The sequence below is a fragment of the Numenius arquata genome, chromosome 11 (assembly GCF_964106895.1).
Source record: "Numenius arquata chromosome 11, bNumArq3.hap1.1, whole genome shotgun sequence".
NCBI lineage: Eukaryota > Metazoa > Chordata > Aves > Charadriiformes > Scolopacidae > Numenius > Numenius arquata.
In genome coordinates, this window is record NC_133586.1 from 4,892,754 (window position 1) to 4,899,448 (window position 6,695).

Below are 6,695 nucleotides of genomic sequence, written 5' to 3' on the forward strand. Positions count from 1 at the left end.
AAGGAAGGATCCCAAAAAGTATTCTGTATCTGCCCTAGAACAAGAGGTCAGGACCATAATATGGCCTCTAGTACTCCTTGTCACTGAAATCCTTTCACTTCACGCCTTATTGCATAAGTTCAATATACTTTTCGGCTAAAGCTCTCCCGAGCACTTAGCTCTTTAAACTCCCTGCTCAGCAGGTGGCTTATTTAAATGTGGCTGTCAGGTTGGCCAGTGGCCAAAAGCGAATGGCTCAATGCGTGAACCACAGTGTTTGGGTTTCATTCTGCTCTCGTTTCTGCCAGCAAAATCCTCCTGGCTCCGGTGGGGTTGTGTGGGGTACAAGCGAGTGCAATATAGGGCTGTCTGCTCAACTGTTTGTCAAATAAATCTATGGCCAGTCATTTGCATTATGTCAGCTAAACATTTGCCTGGCGCTTTCGCATGTGCGAGCCAAGGAGGAATTCTAGATTGTTTGAAATGAAAGCCATCGTTGTCAGCTCTCACTTAACCAATAAGCATTTCTTCCGTAGCGTCCGAGTAACTTATTTTGCAACCCACGGCCTCGAAGAGGAAAAGTAAAGTTTCTCTAAACATTCAGTATGGACGGGGATATTAGCTGCTTAATTGATTCTTCGAAATTCGCGTCTTATGGCTGAACAAGCAAGATGGAGGGAGGGGGGAAGCACATGGTTTAAATTAAATACATGGAAAATAACTGCTGAATGATAAAAATGTATTTTAAAAGTAAGCAAACCTGTTTTCCCTCTGCCTCTCCATTAAATGTGTCAGGAAAGGGCCCTTACTACTAGGTGGTATTTGGAGAGGAAAAAGCAGTGCTGGCAGAGCAGTCAATCTATCACATCCTCCAAAGCCTAAACGTTACCCAGCAATTAAACAAGCTAATAGGGGAAAAACTTGACAAGCGAGTTTTATCACAGAATCGTCTCGGTGGCAAATTATGTGGGGCACTCTTATCAGATTCCCCCATGCAACCCCAAAGATTTAAAATCCAAACCCAGGAATGCATGTTCAAACCAAAGTGACTGTTTTCTTTCCCAGACTACCCAGGCGCAGGGAAGATTAGAATGCTAAAAATAAAACAACCTTTCCCACCTCCCCCTTCCTTGCCCCTCCAAAGTCAAATCTGTCCAGGTTGACTGCTCCATTAAATTCAAGAACAAAAAGTTATAAATTGAACATAGGGAGAGCAGTGCCTTTTCTTAAAGTGATGTTTCCTCGCCTTAATGGATTTGGCTATGGCAGGGAGTCAGAGAGAAGCTGTCTTAACTAAATCTTTGACTGATTATGCATTTTTTTTTCTATTCATACAAGATAGATTCATCATTCCAATTTGTCAAGCTGGCGAAGTTCCAATTAATTACACCAGGAAAAGCTCAAGCTGCATTAGGCCTCTGTCAGGCCTAATCTAGTGCCTCATTTACTGGAGCCCCAAATGAAGAGATATCAGAGGTGTTGTTCCTCTTGGTACTTAATTTGATGAATGCCCTAGCAGCACGATTGGTGGCAGAGGTGTATATGTGTGTGTCTCTTCATCAGCCACCACCGCTGAAGTCGTCATGCTTTCTCTACTAATTTGAGGGCTCATCTGTATACTGGATGTTTTTTTGGAAGGCCTATTCTTCATAGATATGCCAGAAGGTTTCTTCTGTGTGTGCATGTGTCTAAGTGTGTTTCCAGATATACTGGACCCGGTTCTGATCTCGGTGATGAGATGAGATTCGATTACATTTACATATAAGTAAATGTAAAGCAATACAAGTTAGATTGGATGCTATAAAGGGGCTGTAAATTTTGACATCCTTGTTGCTGGGTGTCTGCAGAGGAAGAGCAGCTTTGGATGTTGCTTCATGTAGTGCTTGTAAGAAAGTGTGGGTTACCATCCGCATCCACTGTAAAGAAGGGTTCAAAATGCTTGAATAACCTGAACGATTTGTTTGCTATAGGGATTTTAATCTCTGCTATAAATACATACATGCTGTATCAGTACAGTGAATAAGAATATGCAGGTACAGATAGACTTTCTGACACCACACTGGGGGGCTACTATAAAATGTCTGCATCCAAGGCTAATTCTTAAATATTTTACAGTAAAGATGCTATGGACCAAGAACATATGTTTCTTCTCTGCAGCACTTTACGTACGAATTATTCAGCATAAGGTGCCAGAATGCCAATATGTTTATCTTACTTTTGGCTTTTAACCACTGCTGTGATTAAAGATGTAACTGCAGCAATGCTGTCACTTTGCACATAGGTTTAGGTGTCTCGGAAAGGATGCAGCATTAGCCAAGAGTAAAGTAGCTGTGTACTTTGGCTGAGTATAGTACTAAAAGTCTCCATTTGCCAGCAGTTACCATGCTGGGATTCTGAGTTTATTTTCTACTGACTGTATTTGAGGGACTGGTGTGTGCAATGATGATTTTTAATGGCAGCTATCAGACACGCATATGGTGCTCAGCAGGAGACCGTATTCAGAACAACCAAGGAGAGAATTGATGCACTGATGACTGTAGTACGACAACTCCTCTGTAGACAGTTTGGACTTCGACTGGTGCTCACTTTGGGAAGGAAAGGCCTTTGTCCTGAGAGTTTGTATCTGCTAATACATCAAATTTGCATCTGCCATCAGTGTGTCAAAATGAGGAAAGCCCTGTTGTGCTGGGATGGGAGAGCACCCTAAATCTTTTAGATGGGATTCTGTAAGTGTTCCTGTCTTGTTTCAGGGAAAAATCAAATAAGGAAATTTAGATCACCATGGGAAATGCTGAAGGAGAGGTAGACTGTAGTTGTAATGGTCTCTCTTCACTCTGCACAAGAAGGTTTTTGCTGGACATATAAATTTGTGGTTGATTCTTAAATGTTCTGCTTAAAAAGTCACTGTGGACCAAAACCATATGTTTCTTTTCTGCAGTACCTTATGTATGAATTATTCAGCATAAGGTGCCAGAATGCCAATATGTTTAGCTTACTTCTGGTTTTTAGCCTTATGTTTTATGTTAAACAGGTTGTTTAAACTCACCTGTTGAACTTGAAATAACTAAAAACCTTCATTGAGCCGGGGCTGGGAAAATCTTAAGTGGATTATGTGAGTTCTTGTATTTTCCGAGTCTCTAGGTTGGGCCTTTGGTTATTGTATTTATTTGTACCCACATGCTATAGGCTGGCTTGGTTTTTCACCCAGCAGTTCCTTTACATTTGCTGGTATTTGTCTTTGGTTTAACCAGCCTACTGGGGCATTTTGTGAGTGGTTTCAATGTGTATTAATTCTGGTAGGTACCTGAGGCTGTTCTAAGCTGTCAAGGGCAATGTTACCTGCTCTAGGTGGAGATTGTTTTGGCTGCTTTTGTTTCATATGCACCACCAACATGGTGTTGGAGTGAGCACTGTCCTTCAGAGAAATGGGAAATGTATGTTTGTCCTTCTGTTGAGGAGACACAAGGTTGGAGGCTCAGTGGATGTGTCCATGGGCTGTATTGTGTACTGATTTACCCAGGGCTTAGCAGTAATGTGTCCCTGGAGCTATACTGGACTCGTACTGTTACAAATGAAAAGTGACTGGCCACAAAAGGGAATGTACATAACATAGTACCAAAGGACCATATTCACCCTTGTTCTGGGCACCAAAACAAGGTTTATTCACTGCTTAAGTCCCACCTAACTTTTCAAAATAGAGACTGCACAGTGCAATGATCACACTCAGTGGTTTAAAGACTCTGATGGCTCCTGAGTGTTTTAGACAAGACAGAAGTGATCTCTTATGGACATAAGCAGGCCTGAAAAGGCGTGATCCAATAGAAATTACTTTCTGCAAGGATGTGACCCAGAAAGCTAGAACTGCTTTTCCGTGTCTTCTCGGTGAATTTTCATCTGCATCCAACGCTAAATTCAAACTCGGCAGTAGTTTGGGTCATCACACTAGCATCTATCTCTGAGGAATGATTACAGATGATGAGTTATTACCTTTAAATAAGGGGTAATTAATGCTTCCCACTTTGACTTTAATGAAAGGATTTCCTTATTGGGGGGACAAGGAATATATTGTATCAGTAGTGCTCCTTTGGGAGTTATTGGCAGAAAGTCTGCGGTTAATAATTTGCAGTAACAAATAAATGTGGGCAACTTGTGATATATGTATGGAAAACGAGGTGTCAAATTATTCGTTATGAATTATTCTGCCAGTTCTAATAATAACCCAGCTGTTGAGGAGGAAAGAAAGCTAGATCTGTCAGGGCAGACAGACTCTTTTGCAGTAATTCTATCCCTTTCAAACGGAAAAATATAAACTTCCTCTGAGAACAGAAAATTAGATAAGACAAGAAGAATGGGATCCCTGCTCCAAATCTATTTTTTTTTTTTAGCTTAATGTACACTAATGGATAATAAAAGACGGTTGATTAACGAATGACTGGTACACCAACCAGCTGAAAAAACACATTTTGGCAGTCAGCACTTGCAAAATCCGTAGGTTAAAGACAAATTCAACCTCTGTCACTGCTCTCAATATGGTCAGGTGTCCTTTTCCAGGTAGAATTGTTTTTATGAGGAAAGGCCAGACTCTGTGTGTGTGTATTTGTAATACATATATATGTGTGTGTGTACTTATACACACATTGCTGATTTCATCTTTAGGCAGATTTGGGGAGACTATGTCTACATGTGATACCTGAAGAAACTTGATTGAATGGCAAACCAGTGTCTGGCAACAGGGGTGCAGGTCTAGGGCTGGAGAGAGGTTGGTCCCATTCCTGACATACCCACAAGTTGCCATCCGACTATAGACAGGTTCGTGCTCTCCCATGAGGCTCTTTCTTTTCCCTTCCTCAAAGGTGGTGATGAAACATCATCTATTAGTAGTTACAAGCTGCTTTCTACTCTTTTGGTAATAACAAGTGTAGCTGATGTTTTTTCAGAGAGGATGGTGTAATTAATATATACGTATCAAACAACCTCAGTGTCATTTGTGAGGAATGCTCTCCTGAGCCACCAAAGCTAAAAATGAGCAGAATCTCTTAACCCTTCTGAATTTGGTAACTTGGCCCCAAACTCCATCAAGATACTGAAGGAGATTTCTCTCAGCTTTGCTAACTTTGGAGACACAGTTAGCACAGCCTGAGCCAAAGCAGTTAATCTGAAAACCATGTGAGCTGAAAGAAAATAATTAGAAGATATCTGTAGGGCTTTGTCATGTTTGAGTATGTTGCCTTTAAATATGTGGGGGAAAAAAATATCTCTGCCATGCAATGCTTGGTCAGGTTTAACACTCTCATGTCAAAGGGTCTGAAAACACTAATACTCTTTACTGATGAACCCTTTTCTAAAATATTAATAAATTCACCTGGCAGCCTGTATGTCATCCCTGCTTTGCGTCTTGCACACTGTGTTCACATCTGATTAAAATGTGTGCTGTCCAGGGCAGGACCCGTGCGTTCAGCGCTGGCTTGCTTACTGGTGCTATTATAAATAATTAAGATAATTATCCAATATGTTTATGACAACTGACTGCTTTGGGTCGGCTTCTCTGAGGACTCCTGTCATCAATGAAAATTCTGCAAATGGAGGGGTTTGCCGACTCCGGCGCCAAAGATGGATTACCTAGAAGCTTTCAGAGCTATAAACAATGCACTTTCCATTTGCCTCTCCATACTGTATGGACTTAATCAGAAACTGTAATTTTATAGTGCGAGTAAATGGGTGAGAGACATCAACAGCATGAGTGAGACAGAGGCATTGTCTTTTGCGATGCCAAATCCCAGAATATTAAGAGTTTGCCAAAGGCGTTTCAGAGATAGGAAACCTATCTTCATCAATAATTTAAAACATTCCCAAGTCTCCTCTGAGTAGCTCAGAATAAGAGCTGAAGGCACGGATGTCAGAAGGCAGAGTGACTCCCAATTAGTCAGGTAGAGTGCTTTCTTGTTGACTCAGCCAGGGCAAGGGTGGCTATAAAACCCAGGCTTAAGTCCTCATAGATTCCTTAATAGTTTTTCTTCCTTAAATCTGTGATAATTTGTAAGAGATGAGTGGGCAGTCCGGTCCCTAATCCACCGGGGTACTCATTAGTGCCACTGAAAAAACACATGGTCGATTGTGTAAGTTGGCGGATGTAGTTGCTAACAGAAAATGGGTTGAAGAATCAGCACCATATTGTATGTAAGTGACACCCAGAAAGACAGAGCAGCTTTTAAAAGCTGCTGGAAACCATGGCATGACTTGGCATTATCGGCCAAGGAGAGTTTGCAGGGATGCTTTCTAAATTGGCGCTTCTTTTTTGAAAGCGTTGCCATTAGGATTGCCGTATATACATGGAGTTACGAGGAAGTGACGGTATTTTGTTCCTCGCACGCGTGGCTCTTATTAGAACATTTTGGTGTCATGCAGAAAATTGCTTGTGGGCCCCTAAAACTGGGTCACATGAATGAGTCCTCCTGAGTCAGCCAATTTGCAGCAACTCTCTGGCTGCGTCTATCTGGATGTGTCATAAAACTCTTGAGCGTGCTATCTATTTTTGAGCATGCTAAACGTGTTTATTTACCACACAGCTTATTGTGCACTAAACTCATCCACATAGCAGGCAATTTTCTAGTGCTTAGGCCACTATTTGACCCAGCTGCCATGGAGAAGGCTATATTAAGTCCAGCTGATCAGGGCTGTCTCCATGGTGGAGCAGGAAATTAGTCTCTATAGCTAGA